Source organism: Leopardus geoffroyi, chromosome C1 (genome assembly GCF_018350155.1).
Source record: "Leopardus geoffroyi isolate Oge1 chromosome C1, O.geoffroyi_Oge1_pat1.0, whole genome shotgun sequence".
Taxonomy (NCBI): Eukaryota; Metazoa; Chordata; class Mammalia; order Carnivora; family Felidae; genus Leopardus; species Leopardus geoffroyi.
In genome coordinates, this window is record NC_059328.1 from 204258681 (window position 1) to 204285076 (window position 26396).

Sequence of the window (26396 nt, forward strand, 5' to 3'; positions counted from 1 at the left end):
CTGCATCAAAGTATTAATGGAGGGGGATATAGGGCAGCTGCACCAAGGTAATTTACTTGGCTTCTGAAAACCTCCTCCAGATAATCCAGAAAAATCTGTCACATGGGACCCCAATTTGTCTGATTACCTTTTTCTGACAGATGTTAGGGTCATATGCTCAGACTTTTATTTTTGTTGCTTTCATTTGGTTAATTCTATTAGTGGCTTACTCCGGACATGAAAGTCATTTGCTATTAAAAACAAATGTCATCTCAAAAGGAAAATCCCAAGGCCGCCTTTCCTTCTGATCTCCCTGTCAACAGCAGAGTCTAGATGTTCAAATCAAAAGTGTTGCTTTGCATTAATTGTCTTCTATCCACTGTACCTCTTTAGTGTTTGGGAAATAATGCCTCTGAGTGAAGGAGGAAACAGAGGTCCTGATTATTGGGTGAATTTGAAGCTGTCCCTCAGATCGGATCTGGATGGCACAACCAAGTCTGATGTCAACCCTGAAAATTTTGCTGCTGAGTTTGTCAGTGACTGCCAGCTGCCTCAGAATAACCTTGCACCCCTTCTTCCTCAAGTGTTAATTTGTAGGGGCTCCCAATGTGCTCGTCTACAAAGTCATATTTCCCAGTTTCCCTGCAGCTAGGTGTCCATGTGATACAGTTCTTGCTAATGACGTGTAAGGAGAAGTCTGATGGGGATTTCTGGGAAGATTTTGCTTTCTTAATATAGGCATTGTTCCTCCCTCCTTCCATCCCCACTCTCCTCCTTTCTGCCTATGAAATGTCTCAAGCTGGAGCAGCCATCTTATTACCATGCAGGAGAAGCCAAGAAAATTGCAGAGACTTTGCCCCGGTGCACTTAGCTACCAAATAATGCCAGGAAACATCTACTTCTAGACTTCTTTCATGAGCAAAAGTAAGCACCATTTTATCCTCATCACTGTTAAGTGGGTTTTGTTGTTATGTGCAGCCACACTTGATCCTTGGGTGATACCGTGGATTTCTAAGAGCCCAGTGCGCTGCTGTATCTTAAGTTAAAGAGTTATCTAGAGCTGGAAGGAAATATGAGCCAGGGAGGGAAGCCCGGCAGAGCTGAGTCCTGGCATTCCCTATGTGTGTATGTGTCAGACTGAGCCTGTTATGGTCTCAGTTCACTCTATGGTTTAGGGCTTTATTGGTGTTCTGGGTAACTTTGTCAGAGGGATCCCCTAGGTTTCCATGCCCTTTTGGGGGAATTGCATTTAATGAACAACTGCTTTGTTCATTTCCTCACTAATTTTCCATTCTTGAAAGAAAAAGGAAGCTCTGACTGAGATAATGATATCCTAGTGCCCATTAGGAGAGAACGGTGTACTTCTAAGTGAATTGGGGAGGGGGAAGAATATATTTCTGTGAATTGAAAATGTCATTTTGTATATAAGAAGTCATTCTGAGTAAGGACAAAAATACTCATAAAAACCAGAAATGTAGCTGGATTGGATCATCTCTTTTCCTGACATTTTTTTTTTTTAAAAAAATTTGTTCCAGAATGTTCAAGTCATTCTTTACCCCTGCAATCTGAAGACTGGGAGTCTCCTGGAGTCTCTTGAAATTATTCTGCTGAACGTGGGCTCAGAGTTTCGGTTGGGGGAGCTAGTTGTACTGCTACCATGGTGGGGAGATCTGTGCTTGTTCCTGGCTTTTGGGGGCCTTTGTGGAGTCCCCTCATGGCCTTGGGCCCTGACCTAGAGAAAGACAGCTGGCATGGGCAGACTCCTGGTGTACAGAGGGACAAACATTCTCATGAGGAGAGCAGGGCAGACCTCTCTGGATTTGCTTGCTCTTGATATCTGAGTAAGCTCAGAGATTTCTTGTTTACTTTTTATTGCTCTGGCTATTCTCTTCATATAGCTTGACATAAAATGTACCTCTTCAGGTAGCAAGTAGGAGACAGGACAATATAATAATCCACAACTTGGTCTCAGTTCATCTGGAAGAACTGGGTTCTGCCCTAGTTCTGCCATTGACATGCTCGCTGACCTCAGGTAAGTTACTTAGCTTCTCTGAACCTTGGCTTCCCCATCTATAAAATTAAGTATTCAGAGTATCTGTTATTGTTGCATAGAAAACAACCATAAAATCTCAGGGGCAACCAGTAATATTTCTCACTCACATACCGCTGGTCAACTAGGGGAGTGCTTTTCCAGATTGTTGAAGCATGAGCCTCAGACCCAGCTTGTAGTCTGCTTCATGCAGATTATTCTGGGGCTCAGGCTCGGACAGTGGCTACTCATGGTGGAGTTCTGAAGCTTCTTGGCTGGTGAGCGGAAACTTGTGACCCTCTTTGGGTTTGTAACTCAAACGCTGTCACTTGTGCTGTCACTCCATTGGCCAAAGCAACTTACGTGACCAAGCCCTACGTCCACAGAGTGGGAAATATATTCCTGCTATGGGGGAGATGGGAAATGAATATTTACTAAACAGTATTCTAATGATCCTTCCCAGCTTAAATTAAGAGATGTTTTGGAGACTTCCTGAGGATGATGAGAGGCATTCAGCATGGAGCCACACATGTGGTAAGTACTCATGAAATGTTAACTGTTCCTCTTGCTGCTGTCGCTTGCCATGTCTGTTAGTACTATAGGCCCAAGCTCAGCAGTGAGGGAGGCTCTGCAGAGGAATGCATCGAACAGGCTGTGCACTATTCAAGACCTTGCTGGCATGAGAATCAAAGCATTACCTCCTCCACCCCAGCAAGCAGTGTTCTCCTCTTTGACTTCAAATGGGCCTGTGGAAGCTTCTGAAAACTTTCAGAACTCCATTATCATTTTATGGAGAAGAGAGAAGGTTAGGTTGATCCCAGGTTACGTCTGTCCCTTTGGCCTCATAGTCTAAAGCTTGGATGGTAAAGTGTCATTTTCAAGACAAGGGCATTAGTTGAGGTATAAGAATTAACCATAAAGATTTGGAACTTCAACATTTATTTCTCCATTCATTCATTCATTCATTCATTCACTCATTGAACAAGCAGACATTTATGGAGCCCTGTTACGTGCTCCATAAGCACTGTGGTGAGTGCCTTTGATACATTCTGTAAGGAGTAGAGGGCTCAGCAGACTCTGTGCTAATTCCAGGCCCATCTGGGGTTCAGAGCTTAGCTGGGAGCTGGTGGCAAGGCCAGAAGTAGGAAGTCTGAGCTTGCTTATCACCCCTGTGTCACTCATCACTAGTGTTCTTCGTGAGCCCACATCTCCTTAGAGCACCCACTAGGTCCAACTAGACCATCCTTTCAGGTTGCACTGGAATAGTTCAGCGTCCCCAGAGGGCCACACATTGACCTAGTTGGAAATGTACATAGTGCATCACTTGAGTAATCTCCCTGTGATGATGGGGCAACGAGACCTGATACTAGAGTTGGGGGTCATGAGCCTGGGTAGCTGCATGGATTCCATGGCCACATGGAAGTCTGGGAGTCTATCTAATGATACCCCCTTCCCATTCCCTCTCAATTTCCTGTCTCTGAGATGGGACCTGTGATGCACTGGACAGAGAAGATCTTGATTAATGGATTCCTTATTCTCAAACGACCTAAACTCACAATTCAAACATATGAAGTCAATATACACTATTTATCCCCATTTTTACAGATGAAGAAACAGTCTCAGAGAGGGTTACTTGTTCACTGTTTTGCTACAATCCCAGCTGACCTCACGGATGCTTTCTAGTCTTCATTCCATAATATTTTTCCATTCACAGACAGTATGTTGTGTTGTTCCTTGCAATGCCCTGAGCTTGCCAACACTTATCTGTCAGTGGTGTTTTGAGGAGGCTTGAGGTAGGAGGGGTAAATAAAGAACGAGAATCTTCCCTTCTCCTCCATACCCCAGGGAATCCTTGTATTCTCCCTCCCCCCCCCCCCCCCCATCCTGGATTTGTAGGAAAAGGAAGAACCAATCCAGAACCTAAGCCTATTGGAGCCAGTCGTATCCTGGGTTGACCGTGATTCAGTAGGGCATGGCCACTCTGTGCTGGGTGGGCACCCTTACCTCTCCACCAGTCCTGGCCACTTGGTGTTTGCTCATCTTTGGCCTTAGCCGGCTGTGGACCTGAAGTCTCTTGGTTGCTTTATCAGTTTATCTCTCTTACCCTTTTGTTGAAGATCTTGACGTTAGAGCTTCAGAATGTTTCACAAATAACAAAGGTATCTGGGCTGCCTGGAGTGTGTGCTCTAGGCCAAAATTCTACTAAGTGCCTTATATCTGCTATTTGCTCTGAGTGGATTTAATACATACTCCTATCATATAGGTGGTGCTCTCTTCATTTTATAGGCAAGGAAACTATGAAGCTCAGATAGGTTATTTCTCTTTCCCGGGATTACACAGCTGATAAAAAAAGCTTAATTTTTCTATCACATAATTCTTTTCAATAATAGTTGCTGATACGGGTCAGGGTTTTCTAATATGTTATTTGCAATTCTCAGAGCAACTCTGCTTTCTTTTCCCCTTTATTGCACAGAGGGGCTAAGCAACTTGCCTTAGGTCACACGGCAAATATTATAGTTATGAAGTTCAAGCCTGGGGCGGTCGAGACTCCCACACTCCTCTTCTTCTTCTTGCTGAGAAAGACTTCTCGGACTCCCCCATAATCTCACTGAGCTGCTCTCAGACTCCCACGTGTGGCAGAAGACTAATTAAAAGAACAGCGAGGAAACATTTTTCGTTTAAAGGGCAGCCTGTGTGTTTTGTGTGCAGAGGGAGATGGTGGGAAGGGAAATCCTCTCCCCAGTCTTGGTGGTTGGTACCAAGACCCTTACACCTTCTTTCTGATCATCTTTTGTTGGCACCACTATCTTCTCTAGCGTTTGACTTCCTGAATCTCTGGTCAACAGCCGTGGCTCTAAGGATTGTCTGTCTGACCTATAACCCCATTCCCCCAAACCATTCGAGGTCTGCCTTAGTGAGGCGAGCCAGGCACAGCCAATAAGAGAATAGCCCCAGCCCGAGAAGCTTCTACCGCCAGTAAGTGAACCAGGATCTTGCCTGGACTCCAGCCCAAGCCCAGAATATGGAGCCAACAGGGGGTCACTGGGAAAGGATATTATTAGCTCATTGCAACCTTTACCATCATTGCTGTGGTTTCACTCTTGCCTTGGAAAAAATTGCCTATTTTTCCTGACTACTCCCTAGCACCCCCACGTAAACCCAGATGTTGAAGGGCCCATGTGGATCAGGGCGAAGCACACCCAGCTTACCCTGCGATGTGGGAAGTGCTAGGTGTTATGCATTTTCTAATCTGGTGACATTTTCAGTCCACACTGTCTTTATTTCTCACCTCCTAATTGATTTCCCTGCTTCCACCCCTACAATTTATTCTTTACTCAGCAGCCACCCTGATCCTTTTATTTAAAACAAATTTTTTTGATGTTTTTATTTATTTCTGAGACAGAGAGAGACAGAGCATGAGCAGGGGAGGGGCAGAGAGAGAGGGAGACACAGAATCTGAAGCGGGCTCCAGGCTCTGAGTTGTTGGCACAGAGCCCGACGCGGGGCTCGAACTCATGAGCTGTGAGATCATGACCTGAGCTGAAGTCAGACGCCCAACCAACTGAGCCACCCAGGTGCCCCATCCTGATCCTTTTAAATTGTGAGTCTGATCATGTTACTCTTCTGCTCAAAGTCCCCTAATGGTTTGTCATGCTCCTCAGAGAAAAGCCAAAGTCCTTACGGTGGCCTCTAATGATCAAGGGCAGGGGCCAGTAAGCTTTTTCTGCAAAGGGACAGGTAATAAATAGTTTTGGCTTTGGGGGCTGTTGGTCTCTGTGGCAGCTACTCAACTCTGTGAGCATGAAAGCAACCACTGACAATATGTAAATAAATATGTGTGATTATGTCCCAACAAAACTTTGTTTCCAGAAATAGGCAACAGGTTGGCTGTGACCCACAGCCTGTGGTTTGGTGACCTCTACCCCAGGTGACTGGCCTCTGCTACCTCTTGGCCTTTACTATTTTCTCTTGTCCTCTGCTTCAGCCCCGCTGATATCTACAAATGCTCCAAGCCTTTGTTTGGGGCCTTGTACTGGCTGTGCTATCCAGAACATTCTTCCCCTATGTATCTGAGTGCCTCCTTTCTCATTTCCTTCAGGTTTCTGCTTCAGTGTCATTGCCAGAGAGCCCTCTCTGGCCACTCTGTCTGCAATAGCGACCTTCTCATTTTCTTAGCACCTCACATTCTTGACTCTGCTTTATTTTCCTCAATAGCCCTTGCTATCAGCTGCAATATTTATTTATGGAACAAATACGTGATTTCTTTGGCAAATATTACTGAGCGCGTTCTTAATTCCAGGCAATACTCTAGGTGCTGGAATTCACTAAAGAACAAAGCAGACAAAGCCTTCTATCATTGGACTTTAAGTCTAGCTGGGGAAGAGAGACCGTGAGCGCAGTGAAAGCAAGTATGAATGTGGCAGGTAGAGATAAGTGCTCTGGAAGAAATTAGGCTGGGCAAGGGGACATGTTTGGCGGTGTCTGCCTCTGTTTCTCTCTCAGTATTCATCTTCTGACTGGCATCATTGCTAAGGTTTCCCGAGTTACAGCAATGGTGACATTAACTCCCTTTGCTCAGCTTGGAGCCTGACGTTGCAAAGCTGTTGTGTCTGACAAAATCCCGGTGCCGACAGGGGGCGCCACAGACTGTGCAGAACTGCCTGCGCAGCGAGGTGTGATCGAGCCAGGGGCAGCCAAGCTTCGGAACAGGATGGAAAGGGAGGTGAAGGCTTCAGTGGAGGGATGGGGAAGTTGGAAGTTGTGGGGATGTAACAGAATCTGAACACAAACTGCCTGCGCCGCAAGTGTTTTTCATGGAGCGCTGCCTAAACTACCAGGCATTGCGGGACAATGCATTTCTGAGTCGGATGCTTAATAAATCAGCCAGGCATGCATTATTATGCCGCCACGGAGCCCTTGTTGTGTCTTAATGCTCAATTATACAGCACAGAATCTGGGTCGGGCTTTCTATCATCTTGGATGTGTGGCAGAAATGGCCTGGCTCTAATTGCTCTACATGGGAATGGGTTCATTTGAGTTTGGCCGCTGACTCACGCTGATTGACAATTAGATTGAAGGGACCTCGTGGAGAATCACAGGCCCAGACAGCTCTAGACCTTGAAAGAGATCTTAGAAGTGATCCTAGTCCAATCTGCTCCTGCTGCAGATGGGGAAATTCAGGCTCCCGGAGAGGAAGTTCCTTGCTCAAGGTCATCAGATAAATAGCTATGGGGGTGCAAGTCAGGCTACCTATTCTGCATCAAATACTGTCACACCCCAGGCAGATTCTCAGGACGGCCACCTCCGCCCTTCCTATGTCTGCTGCAAATGCCGTGGACACTGACATCTGACTGAAGCTGAAGACCAGCCGGAAGAAGCTGTGCCTCATTGACTTGAATAAAAATGGACAACCGGTTAAAAAAAAACAACAACAACAGACTTCCATATTTTATGGATCCCTGGGGACCCAGTGAACTCATGCTCCCAGATTAAAGGAAAGAGGAAAACCATACCCTTCTTGCTGAACTATGCTGCCTGCTGGTTCCCCAGTGCCCCAGCAGTCTCTGGAATGGAGATTGTCATATGTGACAGCTGGAGAACATTATCGCTTGAAGGTTTGCATTCTGGCTTTTATATTTGATTTACATAGATCTGCATACTGTATGCTATGGGCATTGTTTTCTGTTTCGTTCTAGCCTCACAGCCTCCTTTCTCTAAGCTCAGTGGGTATTTTGGCTTCCTCAGTGACTCTGGGTGAGACAAGTACTTGGCTAGACTTTGATCTAGAGAAATATCTGGAAGTTCCACCTCAAGGAGAGGCTCTGGGGCAGAGCCGCTGCTGAGCCAGTGACGTGTTGGAGTCCTGTGGCTGTCATTTCTCATAGGGTTCCATGGTAGAGGCCTGCTTACTGTAGTCCTTATCTAGCTCTGGCCATCTATGTGTATAAGTGCCCACGGGGTAGCTTTGACTTTCTGTGTGTCTGGGCCTACATAGTAGCACCTTCAAGATGCCATGGACAGATGACCACATTTGGGGCACCTAGATCAATCCTAGATGAGAAATAGCTCACTTTAGAAAATCACTTGACAAACGTTCTAGAGGCAAACATACCTCTCCTATGACCTGGCAATTCCATTCTCAGGTCTTCCACCAAGGGAAGTGAGTGCACATGTCTACCAAAACGCACGTACAAGAATGTCCATAGCTTCATTCATCAAAGCAAAATACTGGAAACTACCCAAATGGACAGGTAAACTGGATATTCTCATACAGTGGAATAGTGCATGGCAACATAAAAGAATCGACTGCTTATATGCAACATGAATGAATCTCACAAATGTTTAATGTGCAGCAAAAGAAAACAGACACAAAGAAGCCATACCACAGGATTCCACTTATATGAAGTTCAAGAACAGCAAAGCTGGGCTGTGTTGATAGACTTGAGAATTGTGGTTACCTCTGGGGAGGGAGATGGACCAGGAAGAGGCATGGGATGGGAAAGGCTTCTGGAATCATGGGAATAATGTTACATATGTAAACATTTATTCACTTCAAATGTGTGTACTTTACTGTGTGTCTGTTATCCCTCAATAACACTGAAGAAGAGGATGAAAGGAGTCTGCTTAGAAGGTGCCCAGTGCCATTCTGGTAATGTCCCATGTCTCTGACTTCCAGGACTTGAACTCTATTTCCAGATTCCTGATACCAATTTGTTGTATGGATTACGCTTTTCAACATTTCCTGCTTGCCTGCAGGTTGATGTTCAAACATGCCCTAAGCCTGCTACCAGCCTCTGTGTTTGTACAATACATGCACATCTTCAAATTTGTCCAACCTCAAGTTGAGCTGATGGTGTCAGAGTTCACCTGCAGCAGAACAGCTCTTTCAGGATCTTCCTTCTCCACTCTCCAGCCCACTTAGTCTAACCCTTAGTAGTCAAGATGAGATGGGCTAAGGAACTCCTCATACCATATCCTCCCTCAGTTCCCCACTGCTGCCACAATTTCCAAGGGGCATCTGTAGAGGGACACTCCATTACTAGCTGGATAATAAACTCTGGGTGGTCTCAGGGAGCTGGATTACACGGACTCATCCAGACTCCTTTGGGGTAAGCTAATGGCCAACTGAAGGCTTGGAATAAAAACAGACCCCTCCCCTTGGGCCCTCTCCTGGAGGATAGGGATGGCAAATACTTCATACATGGGTCAACCCATCCTCTCTGGCTCCTTCCTACCCTATGGCAGACATTAATCATTGATTAGAGCACTTATCTTTTCTTTCTTTTTTAATGTTGATTTATTTTTGAGAAAGACAGAGTGTGAGTGGGTGTGGGACAGAGAGAGAGGGAGACACAGAGTCCAAAGCAGGCTCCAGGTTCTGAGCTGCCAGCACAGAGCCTGATGCGGGCTTGAACTCACAAACCGTGAGATTGTGACCTGAGCCGAAGTCGGATGCTCAACCGACTGAGCCACCAGGTGCCCGGATTAGAGCACTTTTCTAATAAGCCTGGGTGGAAAAGCTCTCCAAGGAAACACAAGAGACAAAGTGTATGCTCAAATCTCTGGAGAAGAGCTGCCCTCTTAAGGCCTAGGCAGGGGAGCACTTCCTCCCAAACAAAAGGTAAACCTGGGACCAGCTACGAAAGGAACAGGAGAGAAGGAAGTTCTAGGTCTGGTTCTTAGAAGTAGATGTCAAGAGAATTTGCCCATGAGGGACTTACTAAGGAAATACTTCCAGGTTTTAGAAGGGGATGAAGGGGCAAACAAGGGAATGTTCTCAGGCAAAAGGCACCCAGAGGTGGCTTAGCTCAGATTGGCAGAGGCATTCTGGAGTATAAGTTACTCTGGCCATTGTCCCAGGGAGCTGGGCTTGCCAACCTTTGCCTCTGTCCATCGTTGATCAAGGACCTTCCAGGGGAGGTAAATTCCCAGGCACTCCTGGCTACCAGTGTGCCGGGAGTGCTCCAGTGGCCCAAGGGCAACCCTCTAAAGATGAACCTCAGGTGTAGGTGTGGAAAGTAAAGGTGTACCCAAACTGGGGCACATGGAAACGGTAAAATATGAACACTCTCCACTACTAAAGGCAATTCAAAAAGACAAAACAGTTTCAAAAAATGTTTATTTATTTATTTTGAAAGAGAGAGAGAGAGAGGAGGGAGGGGCAGGGAGATTAGGAGAGAGATCCCAAAGTGGGCTCTGCGCGGCTAGCTTGATCTCACAAACCATAAGATCATGACCTTCACGGAAATCAAGAGTCAGACGCTTAGCCAACAGCCCCCCCGGCAGTGTGGTCTTGCACCCTTTTCTACTATGGGGAGGAGTGTGGGCGGGGAGAGGAAGAGGGTGATTGCGCTCCTCATGATCAATGCCATCCTGTCCCCCACCATAGCTGTCCCTCACGGATGGACAAGGGAGGAAGGGTACTGCCTCTAGATGCAACCATTACAAAGGCACAAAGGGATCTCCCCAGGAGAGGCTGCCAGCTCCTCACCCTCATGCAAAATCCACTTGATTCCTGATCACTTCTGTTTTCATAACACCGTACGATATCAGAGTGCTTTCCATGCCTGGCGTTACTTTCGTTTCTGTGAGGTGGGCAGGGATTGCTTTCCATCAGTCACATAACACAAGGGGTTGATGCACTTACCGGTATACTTTGTGCTGCTTCTCCAGTCGGTTTGTATTTTTGTCTAGAGCGGACCCTCCTTGTCCGTATCCGCAGCTGAACTGGCAGGGTTAAGGAGCCCTGTTAATTCCCTACCTTTAAACACACCTCTCCTTGCTCTAAGTAATAGAATGATTTTTTTCTTTTTCCTTTTGTGCAAAAAAGATCAAGACTCTGGACACCTGGCCCCAGGGTTGGCTCAGCCCAGCTGCTACCTGTAAAAATTCTTTAACCTCTCTGGGCCTCAGTTTCCTTGTTTGCAGTTTAAAGAGGTTGGCCTAGATTACAACTCCAGTCCTTGTTCTGAAATTGTGTGCACGCACAGCTCTGGGTTATGAGAATTGTGTTTCTTTGTTCATTAGGAACAAAGAGCAGGACTCAGATTTTAAAGGTTGCTACTATATTTTAGTTTCAATACCTTACTTTTTAGGTAACGTTTTTCTTTAAGAGGAGGGAGCTGGCTGGTGTAAGGGGACCTGTTTTTTTCTTTTCTTTCCTTTCTTTCTTTCTTTCTTTCTTTTTTTTTTTTTTTTTTAAACATTAAAGCCCCTGTCTTCAGGGAAGAAGAGGCTGTTGGATGTGTTTTGAATGTTTCAAATCAAAGCCTGCCAAGGGAAGGGGAGCTATAGGTTTCAATAAGCACCTTCTTTCAGCAATTTTAAGAATTTCACTTATGAGGATAATGAAATCTTCAGAAACTGTAGGAGACATACCAGGAAAAAAATATGATTCATCAGTGGAATTTTTTTTAGATACTCTCTGTCCCTACTCCATGTGTCCATCAGGAGGGTCCTCTCTGCAGACTCTGAAGTCTTTTGCACCCTCCCTGGATCTTTGGGAGCTTGAACGAACAGCATCCGGGCTCGCCGTTGACCACCCTGGCTCCTGGGGCCTCAATTGTCACTAATGTGTAGCTCTGTCTCCTCATGGCAAACGTTTGCACCTACAGCCCAGGCCAATACTCGTTCCTCTGCGTCCGGCTTCTCACAGCGTCGCTTTAATCAAAACAAAGATGTGGATGTCCTATTTCTGTGTTGACTTCTTTTAGATGTGGAGCCTGCACGCACGCTGGGGTGTATGCGCCTCATTTGGGTCCATCTGTCCATGCAGGCCCTGATAGGGAGCGTGCCCCGCTTCTGGTAGAGAGAGAAGTGGATGAAGCTGGCCTCTTTCCTTTTATAGGTTTTCTTGAGATTTTGCCAACATTCGTTCCCAGCTATTTAAAGATTAAGAAAAGGAATACATTTTTGAGAACTTAATTTGATGTAATTTCAGGAAAAAAACAACGCATCCAGTTAGAGAAGGTGATGGAAAATCCTCAAAGACCCCGTTGAAAGGACGAGTTGATGTTTAATGAAAAGCAGTGGGTGTGGGTGGATTCTGTACATTTTCAAGGATCAAGTTACCTGCAAAGAGAGAGAAATTGTGGGATGGGTATAACATAAACAAAAAAGCAGAGTTCAGATGAGGACTTTAAGAAATTAAAATCAAAAGGGACGCTTCAAAAAAAAGAGTCCATCTTGGGTATTAACCTCCAACATGGAAATGAAAACAATTTGAAAAAGCTCTAAATAAAAAGACAACCCACATTTGGGCATACTTCAGATCTTTTGGCCTCTAGCTTTCTGTGGGAAGCTATGGTTTCCCTTCATTTGTTTGCTGGGTCTACCATTTGTTTTCTACATGTGCATCTAGGATTTCTTACTGGCTCTCCAAAGCTGTGCTGGCTTCAAAAAGGAGGGCATTTTGTGGCTCTTGTATGTGAGGCACTCACAGTATGTGAATCCAGCGTAATGGTGGACAAACACAGAGCAGTAACCAGGAGACTTAGCGTTTTGGTTGCATCTCTGTTTCTCACACACGGAGTGACTCAGGGGAAATTACTTTCTTTCTCTGAGACTCAATTCTCTCACTATAACATGAGACCCTTTCCAGCGCTGTCTGAAAGTGTTTTCTATGATGATGGAAACATTCTATTTCAGCAGTGTCCAATATGGTAGCCGCTAGCCATATGTGGCTTTGGAGCCCTAGAAAAGGTGTGGCTGTGGAATACATTTTTAAGTTTATTTAATTTCAGTGGCCACACGTAGCTGGTGGATAACACGTCGGACAGAGCAGTTTGATTTTTACTTTTTAAAATATTTCATATATGTAGGCTGTATGCCCAACATGGGGCTTGAATTTACCACCCCGAGATCAAGAGTCAAATGCTCTACCAGCTAAGCCAGCCAGGTGGCCCTGGGCAGAGTGGTTTTAGACAGTAGCTGAAATCCCTCTGGTTATAAAATTCCATGATTCCATATTCTGGTGCATAGGCTTGCATTGCTAATCATTCACAAACATTCATCAAATCATTATTTGGGGTCTTGCCTGGTCCAGGTGTACTTTTAATTCCTAGGGAAACAAAGATGAGTAAGGCAGAGTCCTTGTTCCTTAGGGGCTCATAGTCTCGTGGGAAAGAATCATAAACTTCTAGAAACTGTAGGCTGTTGAGGCTTGAGACTCCTGGGAAAATGAGAAGGAGAGCCAGCCTTCGTCAATATCCGTTACACATGAGTCTGTAGCGTTTGCTGAGCAAGGATGTCGTGCCAGGAAGTTTGTCCAAGCTAGGTCTGGCCCACTTTTCCTCCCTAACCTTAGCAGCTAAAAGTAATCTGGACATTTGCCAGCTGCTGAGTCAAAACCTGGTTATTTTTAGCCTTTGGGAGCCTTGAAACCTAGTTAGGGTAAATAACCTAACAGAATGGGACTGAGAGATTCAGCTTTTCATTCAGCAAATAAGGACTATGTTCGTGTTGCATGTCAGATGGTCTAGACATCAGGATATGGCCACACAGCAGATAGGTGTGGGCCTTCTACTTGGGGAGCTGGCCCAGCGTTCGAGGGGAGGAGGAAGACATCACACAAGCAAATAGAGACAGTGATTTTAAATAGTATTGAGAAGAAAAGAAGATGTTGGCAACTAATAAATGTAATAATAGCTTAAAAATATCATTTATGACAACCTAACCAAATCTGCTGGTCTCCAGCTTGTGGTCTCTGGGTAGCTATTAGTATGGGGCTAGTGGTCTAGAAGTTAAAAAAAACCAAAAACAAAAAAAAAGTAAAAAATAAAAAAGTTTCCAGGCCTGGTTGTGCTCCTCAGTTTGGTGTAAACTTGGGGAAACAGAAGCTGATTTCTTGGGATACCATAATATAATGTGTGTGAAATCAATTAAGCACTCTGTAACAGTAAAGGTCCATTATTAAAAAAATTTTTTTATTGTTTATTTTTGAGAGAGAGAGACAGAGCGCAAGAGAGGGGATGGGCAGAGAGAGAGGGAGATACAGGATCTGAAGGAGGCTCCAGGCTCTGAGCTGTCAGCACAGAGTCTGATGGAGGGCTTGAACTTGGGTATGGCGAGATCATGACCTGAGCTGAAGTTGATCACCTAACCGACTGAGCCACCCAGGCGCCCTGGTAAGAGTCTATTATTATTGCTTAGGCTCCATAATCTCCTGGTTGATAGTAGTTGATTAGTTGAGGACTTGTGGTTCAGACCCCTGGGAAGGGGAGACCCAGGAGAGGGACCGAGAACATTGTGAGGAACATCTGAGGGGTGCTAAGGGTCAGGTATCTTGGAATAGTGTTCTATGCAGCCCTTGGCTTCCACTGAGAGGCCAGCCCAGTGGTCTGACCCTACTTTACCTAGAACTGCCTCATCTTAATTATTCCATATGTTGGATGTACGTGTAAAGTGTTGATAAAAGTACCTTTTGGCAAAAGAAAAAAAAATGATTTTGGTAACTGGGTGGGTGGATGCTGAGGGAGGCTGGGGTCACCAAGGCTAGCAGGGTGCTGAAGGACTGTGGGCCCAACTCTCCCTACCCCCTCATTGTGAGGTTTTCCTTCCTTTTAGGACCCAAAGAGTGTGAGCTGTGTGACCATTAGGAACCTGGGAGAATCCCTGAGGCAGGATGGGAAAGGAGCAATGGTTTCGGTTCCCACTCTGTTGTCCAAGTTACACAGTACATGGTGTATCCAAGAACAAGTAACTAGGGATACGAAGTAAGCTGTTACTATATCCTGAATGTGTGGTACAGGCTCTGTGCCAGGCTCTAGAATTCTTGGTGCTCAGGGGCTTCCGTTTGCCCCTGCAATGCGTCAGGGGGTCCCCGTGCCATCCTGTCTCTTTCGGTTTTAACCAACGGGAAGAATGGAGACCCTGAGGGAGGGAGTAGAGTGAGGTCAGTGCATTTATTTGTGCATCTCCTTTGCTGTCAGGTTGCTATGAGCTGGCTGCATCTTTGCACTGAAGGTCATGACTCACACCAGGCACCTGTCTTCACAGAGCTCTGGCTTTCTTTGGGTGTGGATAGCCACGTTTGTCCCGGTGTCCTTTCAGGCCTGGGCATGACAATGACATCCACTGTTGTTGGCCTTGGGGCACTGCCCCCTCTCTTGTGGTTTTGCTACATCCTCCATACTCCTTTGTAGCTAGTTCTTTTACTAAGACCTCCTGGGATTATCCAAATTTGAGTGAACTTCTCCCTCCTGGCATTCTGACGCGTGTGCATGAGGTATGTACAATTGCTACTCCTATCCTGAAGATGAAAAAAATCAAGAAATAAAAAGGTTAGGATATGTGTCCGAGTTCACACAGCTAATGAGTGAGCCTAGGGGATTAAAAACCAGGCAGTTGGATTCGGAAGCTGTGTCCCTGGGCGATGCATTATAGCGCCTCTCAGAGCAAAGGAGGTAGTGGGGACGGTGAATGAGGGGAATGGTCCTGAGCTTGACTTTCATCACGAAGTCCAACATCCCTTTGATATCCCGGCCTCCTCATTAGCTCCTCTTGTCTGTCAGCCCTGCCAAGCCTGGCAGGCAGCCTGTAAGAAGTGACAGTGTGGTGAGGTCTACAGGGGCGTGAACAACAAAGTTTATTTCTGTGGTTGGAAACAACAAACAAAACAAAACAAAACAAAACAAAACAGGGCAACCCCTAATTAATTAAATGAGCAGAAAATAGTCTCCTGGATGGGGCAGGGGCTGACAGCTCCCCCTTGATGATTTCATTCAGTGGTGATGGTTTTCTCAATACGACATGCTGTCTGGAACCACACACAGTGTCTTATTCTGTCTGAGAAGATTTTTTTTTTTTTTTTTTTTTTTTTTTCCCCCTCTGAGCTGCACAGGCTCTGTCTGGGAGTGACAGAAGCCAGCCTGTAACTTCGCTGACCTACTTCTCGGCTGGCTCTCCAGCCAGCAGCCCACGCATCATCCATTTTAACCAGCTTTTCAAGGTCACGACTTTTCAATGCAGAGGCTGGCTTTTGCTTGACACAAAGCCAGGTACCATCAATTGTCCTGTTTACGAAATTTTCAGTGTTCCCTTTCTTTAGCTGAGTAAAAAGTATGGGTTGGGCTCCTGTTTAGGACAGATAACAAATGCGGTTGCTTTGAGCCTAAATTGGCCACTTGGTCTATACTTCAGGTGCTTAAAAAGCAGGTTTTCCACTATTATGGAGCACCTGGGCCAGACCAAATACAAACAGTGAAGGATTTAGGTTGTCCCGGTAGACAGTCATACTTTTTTTTTTTTTTGTGACGCAGACAAATGTATGCTCCACATAAACACAATGTCTTATTTTTCACTCTTATGAAAGGACCATATGAAACCAGCTCTTCACAGATAAAAAGCAACTGCTTTGTGTATCTATTACTGTACCTTTCATCTCCCAAGGCTTTGTGAAAAACTTCCAGCTGGAGCTACATTCTTTTCTGGTTTGATAAAGATAAATTGTATTCAGTGAGAGAGAAAGGGGAAACATTTTCTTGATTATTCTCTAAATAAAAAGTCAGGGGAAATGTGATTTTCCCCCCACAGTACTCAAAGTAGTTAGTCCCCCTTCAAAGTGACCCCAAATTTTCTGTGCTGCTCAGCATTCTAAAACTGTTTGATCTTGAGAAGCTTGTTATCTGTTGGGGTCCTGGGAGCTCATTAGAGAATAAAGAGGGCACATAGCTTTCTCTACTAATATCTGCTAATCATCAACAGTTAGCTTTAGGCAATCCAATATAGTGTTTGCGGTATAGGCTCTGCGGTGGGAATCTTGGCTTTTCCCCTTGCTGATTGTATGCATTTTAGTAAGTTACTTAAGTTGTCTATGTCTCAGTTTCCTTATCTCGGGTATTAGAGATAATAATAGCACTTGCATAAAATGTTGTGAGAAGTAGATGAAATAAGACATGGAAGGTGTTTAAAATAGTGTTTGCCACATAGTTGGCTTTGAGTAAATATTAGCAATTATTATCTACCACCGGAAGGATGGAAAGGCAGAAAGAAACCTTGTCATCTGTGTGTGTGCATGTGTACGTGCATATCTAAGTATGGAAAGGAGTTGCTGGGTGAAGGGAGCCTGGAGAAACAGGGAGCAAAGGAAGAAGCGGGTATGGTGGGCTTTCTTAAAAGAGCTAAGTGTGATCCAAGTTTTTGGGACTGCTTCTCTTTCTCTGTTGGCTTTCAATACAAGCAAGAAGACAAGAGGAGACCAATGTTCTTACCTGGGCAGTGCCATCTAGAGCTCTGAGCAAAGGGCTTGGATTTTAGCAGCTACCAGTGTTGGTGCTTGCCATGTCCTGAGGCCAGCTGGAAATGGGCAAGGCGGGGTTGACCCCCGACCTTTGGTATCTGCCTTGACCCTTTGTTCTCTAAGAAGTCCTCTTTCACCATGCCTGGAGCCAATCACAGTCCAGGGAGCTGCTGGAATGGAGGAGGCAGGCTGCAGGTGCTTGTGGCCTCATGATTTTGGGGCCCAGAATATTTGACCTTGCTATCTTACATTGTGAATAAAAGAGTTTTAATAGAATCATACCAATATCACTCGGTTTTTGTTAGACGTGCATTTTTTTCTTAAGCAATTCCATTAATTCAGTTTGGTTTCTTGAAAAATATTCTAGCTCACACAGTGAGTACTTTGTGATATTTTTTCTATTTTTAATGAAATTATTTTCATTTGGATCAGATTCAAAAAGAGGCAGAGAAACGAGGACAAGGAAAAAGATTAAGAAAGGGAGACGGAGTGAAAGGCAGAGAGAGAAAGAGAGAGAGAGAGGAAGCAATATACACAAACACATATATGCAATGACAGAAAAATACAAAGGTATAGATACAATTTAGAAAAATTGGGGGATTTGCAGAGCAGTCACACAAAGAGAGAGGGAGCCCGAGAAACACAGAAAGAGAAAGACACCACACACAGACGAAGAGAGAGAACAAACAGAAAATGCAGATACATACACACACACACAAACACACACAATGACAGAGCAAGAGAATCAGAGAGAATACACCCTCTCCACTCCCCATGACCAAGGAAACTATAGCTGTTTTGGTGTATTGATTGTGAAATTTTGGATACGGCAGGATCAAAATACCATTTGGCTCAAAAGTGGGGTTGAACTATCTTCATGATCAAAATGGCAGAATTAAGATCAGGTATATAAAGTTTTTCACAGTTCTCAATAAACAGAAGGTATCAATTTTTTTTTTTTTTTAGCTAAAGTACTTGTGGAATAACCCCCTTTCCTGGTTATAGGACCACTTTTATGTGACCTCAAAGATATTTTTCCTTTCTGGGGTTGGAACGTCCTGGATTCAGAACCTCTTCATCCATTGACATGTCTCCACTCCCTTCTGTGTTTCTGACACTCATGGTGGGCAGATATAGCTGTTGTTCCCTTCTGTCTAGGAAACTGGCAAAACCTTGCAAAGGCTGGAGGCCTGGGTAATGGAATTTGGTAAGAGAACAGACCGAAATAAAATGTCCGTGATTGGGGGCACCAAATACCGTGAGATTCACACTAAGCAGTGTTTTATATGGCTGTTTCAAGATCTCAAAATCCTGATGGGTTCTTAAATCCCAAGGAAATGGGCCCAAAGACACAGAGAATGTAAACTAGATCTTTGAAATTCCCTTTGGTTAGTCTCTAGAAACTTATTTCTGCAGAAGTGCCTTCTGATTGACAAAAGCTCACTTTTATATTCACAATCTCACCCTGTCAAGGTCTAGTCTAAAATCACCCTCAGAGAATATTGTGCAGTAACTTCTAAGAAGCCCCAAATCCTCCGGATTTATGCATTTAATTTATTGTTTTTTCTCTTTCAGAGCTTTCCTTTGTACATAACCAAATCCTGATTTTGAGTGCCTATCACACACAGCTAAGCCATGATGTTGGAAGGCAGTGTTTTGAATGTAGAGCTTGAAATTCTCGGTTCACTACGAAGTCCCTTGTCCTTTGGAAATTTATGTAAAATTTCCCACCCCCTCCTAACCTCCTACTTTCTGGTCCCTTTGGAAGCAGTTAATTAATTTCATGTCTCAAAGATGCTTTGTTTCCTTAAGTAGTTCAGTCTGGCTCATCTTCCACTGGGTATCACTTTTCGCCAGCACTTTGCACAGACTCATTCGGAAATAGCTCATTGTGGGCCAGTTGTCTGGGTTTGATGGGACAATCGCTTATGAGGTCAAGGTCTTTACATATCATTCAGTCATTCAACAACTGTTCATGAGCCCCTGATCTGGGCCATGCACTAAGGATAAAAAAGGACTGATCTTTGTGGATCCCTGCCCCCCTCCCCATAAAAGCCCCAGTGACTGAGCTGACTAGGATCCTCACAGGCACTCTGGGGGATTTTATACTGAAAGTAGAAAACATGAGAGCTGGTGAGCAAGACCAAGACAGGGCCTTTGACGGAGAGGCAAGAGAGCAGGAGAATACACGCATCTGTCAATCCAACAGGACTATAAATGGGAGAGAGAACCAAGAGTCGGTAACCAGACAAAGAGCAGATTAGAAAAGGATTAGGGTGAGTAGGTTATAGGATGACTGCCTTGAGCTCTGTTGGGGTGTTGACAGCTCAGATTTATGGTCCTGAAGGTGGATAGTGTGTGGGTGTTTCTGGCTGGATTAAAGGTATAGGATCTGGATGGAAGCTGTCCCCCATCCCCCATTTCCTAGGCCTTCCATACGATATGGGCTGGAACAGGGCAGCCCTCACTGCATTCAGTGAAAGAACAGAGGGATATTCTGGGATATTCACACCAAAGGCCTGATTACTTTGATTTCTCTTCTGGGTCATCTCCTTTGCGTGGTTGCAGGTAGTGGAGCTGGAAAGGGTATCTGTGATAATCTGGTATTTCCTTGATTACCATCTCTGACTTCTTGTCTTGGGCTAGAGGCCAGGAAGAAGAGGAGGTGTAGGGGAGAGCACAGATGCGGGCAGGTCAGGCTAGCAGAGAGAGTGGTAGATAAGGTGAACGTGCACAGAAAGTATAGCTTGTGGCAAAAGTCAACATGGTCATTTGCAGGACTTACGGTGACTTTAAGAAGGGCCTGTGAGTTTGGGGGAGGGGCAGATGGCAAAGACTGAGAGGTAGAGAATGGATGGACTGATAGCGGCAGCACAGGGCCAGTGCAGGGGACGTTTACCATTTTGGTGAGTGCCCCTACCATGATCAGAATCACGTTGGGCCTTAGGAGGGTAGCAGCTCCATTATAAAACCCAAAATTATAATTTTTCGGGACTGAGAGTGAGGGGGCTTATCCTCAGGGGGTGTTATATTTGTGAAAGTTGTATTGTGTCCGGGCCTCAGGGAGCTGTCTGCTTTTGTTCACCCCCACCTCTTGCCACTTGCAAGCCCTGTGGTGTCAGGCTCCCCCTATGGCACCTGAGGCCAGATGTTTGGGTAGAGCTGGGTCTCTTGGTAGAAGAGACCCACCTACACTCAGTCTAGTAGGAGCTGCCCAGAATGTCTCAAGCCACGCCAGACCCGATTGGGCATAGGTACCCTCTGCCTTTTCCACCAACTTACCTTTACCAATTTCACCTGTGACTGGACAGAGGCACCATTTTTCTGGGTAGAGAAGTCCTTGGAGCAAGATATTTTGCTGTTGCCTTATAGGATGAGAAATCTGCGTAGCCGTTTCAATGTGAAGCATTAAAAATAATCTCATCTCATCTTAAGGTCCACAAGTAAGAAAGGTGACATTCTGACACAGGTCTCCATGGGGTACAGATGACTTAGTCATAGATGACAGATGAGGGATGAGGTTCTTTACCAACAGAATGTGGCAGAAATGACAGTGCCGGTCTACACTTTGAAAAGGCAAAGTAGTTTCCCCTTTTGTACTTTGGGGAGTCCTGAGTTGCTATGTAATGAGAAGAGGAGAGGCATAGAAGCTGGGACTCAGCTCTTGGCATGTTCCAGCTGAGTCTAGCTTCCTGACCAGTGCTGCCAGTATGCCAGACAGATGAATGAACCATCTGGAATGTTCCATCCCAGTTGATAACCCTGATGCCTGCAGATGCAGCCAACATCACATGGAGCAGAAGAATCATCCATCAACGCACAGAATCATGAGAGGTAAAAAAATAATTGTTACTTTATGCTTAAGAATTGGGGCGGTATGTCCTATAGCTATGGGTAACCAAAACAAGAGACATATCCGTTATAATTTTATCACAGAAGCTGGAAGATTATGACTCACAGACCAAATCTGGCTCCACTACCTCCTTTACTACTAATATTTACTACTCTGAAATACTTAAGTTTTAAGTTTTTCATTTTTAGACAATTCTTTTTTTTTTTTTTTTTAATTTTTAAAAAAAATTTTTTTTTTCAACGTTTATTTATTTTTGGGACAGAGAGAGACAGAGCACGAATGGGGGAGGGGCAGAGAGAGAGGGAGACTCAGAATCGGAAACAGGCTTCAGGCTCTGAGCCATCAGCCCAGAGCCTGACGCGGGGCTCGAACTCACGGACCGCGAGATCGTGACCTGGCTGAAGTCGGACGCTTAACCGACTGCGCCACCCAGGCGCCCCATTTTTAGACAATTCTTATTCAATTTATTTAAACTAAAAAAAGGAGCTCACCCTTTTCTCCTACCTCTATCCTCCACCTCTTGTAACCACCAATCTGTGTTCTGTATCTATGAGATTCTTTTTTAAAATACCTCATATAAGAGAGATCATACAGTATGTATCTTTCTCTGTCTGACTGATTTCACTTAGCATAATGTCCTTGAGGTCTGTTCATGTTGTTGCAAATGGCAAAAATTCAACCTTTTTCTATGGCATATCTATCTATCTATCTATCTATCTATCTATCTACCATCTACCAAAATTTCTTTATCCATTTCTCTGTTAATGTACACTTAGGTTGTTTCCATATCGTGGCTATTGTAAATAATGCTGCAATGAACATACGGGTGCGTGTATGTTTTCAAATTTGTGTTTTCATTTTCTTTGGGTAAATACCCAGAAGTGGAATTGCTAGATCATAGGGTAGTTCTATTTTTAATTTTTTGAAGGGTCTTCCACAGTGGCTGCACCATTTTATATTCCCACTGACATTCCTTTTTATTCACATCTTTGCCAACACTTGTTATTTCTTGTCTTTTTGGTAATAGCCCTTCTAACAGGAATGAGGTGATATGTCATTGTGATTTTAATTTGCATCTCCTTGGTGATTAATGACGTTGAGCATCTTTTTGTGCATCTGTTGGCCATCTGTATGTCTTCTTTGGAAAAATTCAGATCCTCTGCCCAGTTTTTAATCAGATTATTTTTTAGCTATTGAGTTGTATGAGTTCTTTGTCTATTTTGAATATTAGCTCTTTATCAGATACATGATTTTAATTATTTTCTCTCATTCCGTAGGTTGCCTTTTCAATTTGTTGATGGTTTCCTTTACCATGCAGAAGCTTTTTAGTTGGAATAGTCTTACTTGTTTATTTTTGCTTTTGTTGCTTTTGCTTCTGGTATCAGATTTAAAAAATCATTACCAAGACCTATGTCAAGAAGCTTACCCATTATGTTTTCTTCTCGGAGTTTTATGTTTCTGTCTTATGTTTAAGTCTTTAATCTCTTTTGAGTTAATATTTTTGTATGTTGTAAGATGGTGGTCCAGTTTCAGTCTTTTACATGTGGGTGTCCAATTTGCCCAACACTATTTATTGAAGAGATTACCCTTTTCCAATTGTATGTTCTTGGTTCCTTTGTCATAAATTAACTGACCATATATGTGTTGGTTTATTTCTGAGCTCTCTATCCTGTCCTATTGATCTATGTTTGTTTTTATGCCAATACCATACAGTTTTAATTACTCTAGCTTTGTAATGTGGTTTGAAATTAGGGAGTGTGGTGCCTCCAGCTTTGTTCTTTCTCAAGATTTATTTGGCTATTTGGGGTCTTTTGTGGTTCCTTACAAATTTTAGGATTGTTTGTCCCAGTTCTATGAGAAATCCCTTTAGAATTTTGATAAGGATTGCATTAAATCTGTGGATTGCTTTGAGTAGAATGGACATTTTAACAATATTAATTCTTCCAATCCATGAGCACGGGGTATCTTTCCATTTATTTGTGTCTTTTTCAATTTCTTTCATTAATGTCTTGTAGTTTTCAATATGCAGGTCTTTCACCTCTTTCTTCCTAGGAATTTTATTCTTTTTTATGCAGTTGTAAGTGGGACTGTTTTCTTAATTTCTCTTTCTTATAATTTATTATGAGTGTAAAGAAATGCCACAGACTTTTTTTTCCCGATTCTTGGCAATTGCTTTATTTCCTTAATTTCATCTTCTAATGATAATGATGTAAAATATTTACATGGTTCCAAGATTAAATCTACAAAATAAGTTATATTCAAAGAAATCCATCTTCCATCTTTGTCCTCAATTCAATTCTCTTCACTCTTCTATAGGTAATCATTGTTTTCTAACAGATTTTTGTGTATTGATTTTGCATCTTGCATCTTTACTGAATTTGTTCATTAGTTCTAACAGTTTTCTGGTGGAGCCTTTAGGATTTCCTATATATAATATCATGTCATCTGCAAATAGTGACATTTTTATTTATATGTGAACAAGATTTTATTGGAACACACCTATATCCATTTGTTTAAGTATTGCTAATGGCTGCTTTTGCACTACAGTAGCAGAAATGAGTAGTTGCAACAGAGACCATGTAGCTGCAAAGTCCAAAAAATTTACTCTCAGAGGCGCCTGGGTGACTCAGTCAGTTAAGCATCTAACTTCAGCTCAGGTCATGTCTCATGATTCACGAGTTTGAGCCCTGCATTGGGCTCTGTGCTTACAGCTCAGAGCCTGGAGCCTGCTTCGGATTCTGCGTCTCCCTGTCTCTGCCTCGCCCCTGCTCATTCTCTCTCTCTCTCTCTGTCTGTCTCAAAAATAAAAAAAAAGTTAAAGAAATTTAAAAAATGTACTCTCAGATCCTTTTTTTTTTTTTTTTTAAATTTTTTTTTTTTTCAACGTTTATTTATTTTTGGGACAGAGAGAGACAGAGCATGAACGGGGGAGGGGCAGAGAGAGAGGGAGACACAGAATCGGAAACAGGCTCCAGGCTCTGAGCCGTCAGCCCAGAGCCTGACGCGGGGCTCGAACTCACGGGCCGCGAGATCGTGACCTGGCTGAAGTCAGACGCTTAACCGACTGCGCCACCCAGGCGCCCCATCTCAGATCCTTTATAGACAGTGTTTGGTTTGTTAACTGTGATCTATTACACCAATCTACAAAAAGGTGAAAGATAAGTGGACCGACTTCTTTTAAACAGTGGACCAAACCCGGTGTGTAGAAACCAGTGGTGTGTGGGAGATAGCTCATCTCAATATGAAAATAGTTTCTAATATTCCCTAAGCTGTACTAGTGGTGTGATCTCTCTACAACGTATCCTCCTAATGCTGCAGAGTGCCATAGAGTAAGTCTGTGTCAGGCTGTGTTACTATTTAGCAGAAGTTCACTCTCCCTCTCTCACCTCAGTGGGAGGAGGATATTTTCCGACCCCTGTGATGTACTTGGTTGTGAGGCTTGCTTTGGTCTATAGGAGATGAGTGAATGGGACATGTTCGGAGGTCTTAAATTCACTGGTGTGCTGTGGCTTAACTTCTTGAGCCCTTGCTGTCTGCCATGAGAAAAACGTGCTTTAGGTAGCTATAGCTGATTTTGCCTGGGTCTCAGAATGAGTGACACATAGAACAGAACTAAACCTGACCTGCATTCTTGATGGTAAATTGGTCCAAGTCCAGCTGAGTCCAGCGGAGCACAGCAAACTCTGCAGAGCCATGAAAAAATAAATCATTGTTTTTTCTTTCTTCTTTTGCTCTGTGATCTACAATGGCAGCCCTGCTGTTGTTAGTCACTGAAATTTTTTTGAGTTGTTTGTTACATGGCGTCTTTGCAGCTGTGACTCATACAAAGTCCAAGTATATGGAGAAAGGGAATTTTCTTTACACTGGGATGCTACTAGCATGAGGGCGCCTTTGTGAAAATTAGCGAAAGGTTGCCCTCTGTCAAGGTATTTTATTTTCCACCTATCAGAAATTGCCAGGTATTGATTATGCTATAACAAGACCCTTGATTGTAACACCGGGCCTAGTTTTACTGGATAAATGAAACTATGAGATCCACAACGTGGTCACCCAGTCAGACGTGTCTCCTGTGTGCAACATGCAACACACACAACCCAAAGTGACGATTCTCTACTGTGACAGAACCCAGTGAATTGGGTCTTCCTGAATTAATTTGTGTTATGTTAGGGGCAGATATAAGGATGAACATCATTCAGGACATTAGGTTGTGGCATAATATTATTTCTCAACAACAGAAGTTGTAAATGATTTTGGATTTGCTTTTGCGTTTGCATTCCTTCACGGATCAATTCTAATCTCCCTCCTTGCCGATGGTTGCAAAGGTGGACCAGGGCGAAAGTGGTGTACTCAGAAAGGAAGAAAAGAAAAGCCCACTAAAGATATTAAAATTTTACCATGTTTACACACACCAGTCAGTCCATCTGGGTAAATGCTAGCATGTGGGTCCTGTACCCTTGCCACAAGTTAGGACAGGCTATGGTGAAATTCATGCTTGGTTTATGCTACAGAGCTCCCCACTGGAGTGGGCGGAGTGAGGTTAGACTTTTTCCATTCCCTCCCTGCTACCTCACCTTTACAGGTTCTTGGGAGCACTTCTGTAACAAACCAGTTTTGTAAGAGTCCCCATCACAGGCTCTGCTTCTGTCCTTTGTCCTCTTTCCTTTATGCTCCTGGAGGACAAGGAGGGATCAGTTGACCCTAGTTTAACGGTGAGTCAGGACTGAATGGGGTGTGATTGGATTTGCTTTGCCGAGAGATTTATCTAAATTAGTTCAGGCTAAGGTGTGGAACTTTCCTAGCTGCTTCTGTTACCCAACTTAAATCTGTGCATCCCAAAGCCCTGGAGGCACACCACATACAGCAATGGAAAAAAAAAATTGAGGTTGTATGGTTAAAAAAAAAGATGTGCTTTGAATTCTGGTCCCGCAATTTATTAGTGACCTGAGATTCAGGTTTCTCATTTAGAGAATATCGAAACTAATTCCTGCTGCAAAGGGTGGTTATGAAGGTTAAGGGCGATAATGTGCGAGATTAAGCTAGAAGAGTGTGCTACATAGTAGGCATTTGCTGGTGGTATTTTTTTCTATGCTCTTTAGTCCAAAGGGAAAAAAATGCAAAGTAAAAATCAGCTTTGGCGTCTCCTCATCTGTCTTCTCTATTTACCATTTTTTGCTCTCTCCTACTTTCTTGCTGCCATCATATGAGTGTCCGGGTTTACATCAAGTCATAGAAATAAGCTCATGATTATGGCATGTGTGGTCTCGCTCACTTAGACCCAGGCATGCCTCTCTCTGGCG

At 43.9% G+C, this 26396-nt stretch overlaps 1 long non-coding RNA gene across 1 annotated transcript in view; it reads left to right on the plus strand.

Moving 5' to 3' along the window:
- Positions 1–2299: 2299 nt before the first annotated feature.
- LOC123599524 overlaps positions 2300–26396 on the plus strand; it is a 379142-nt gene continuing 355045 nt past the window's right edge. The window contains exon 1 of the long non-coding RNA XR_006713177.1: positions 2300–2542. This is a non-coding gene — a long non-coding RNA (uncharacterized LOC123599524). The remainder of the gene's footprint in view (positions 2543–26396) is intronic.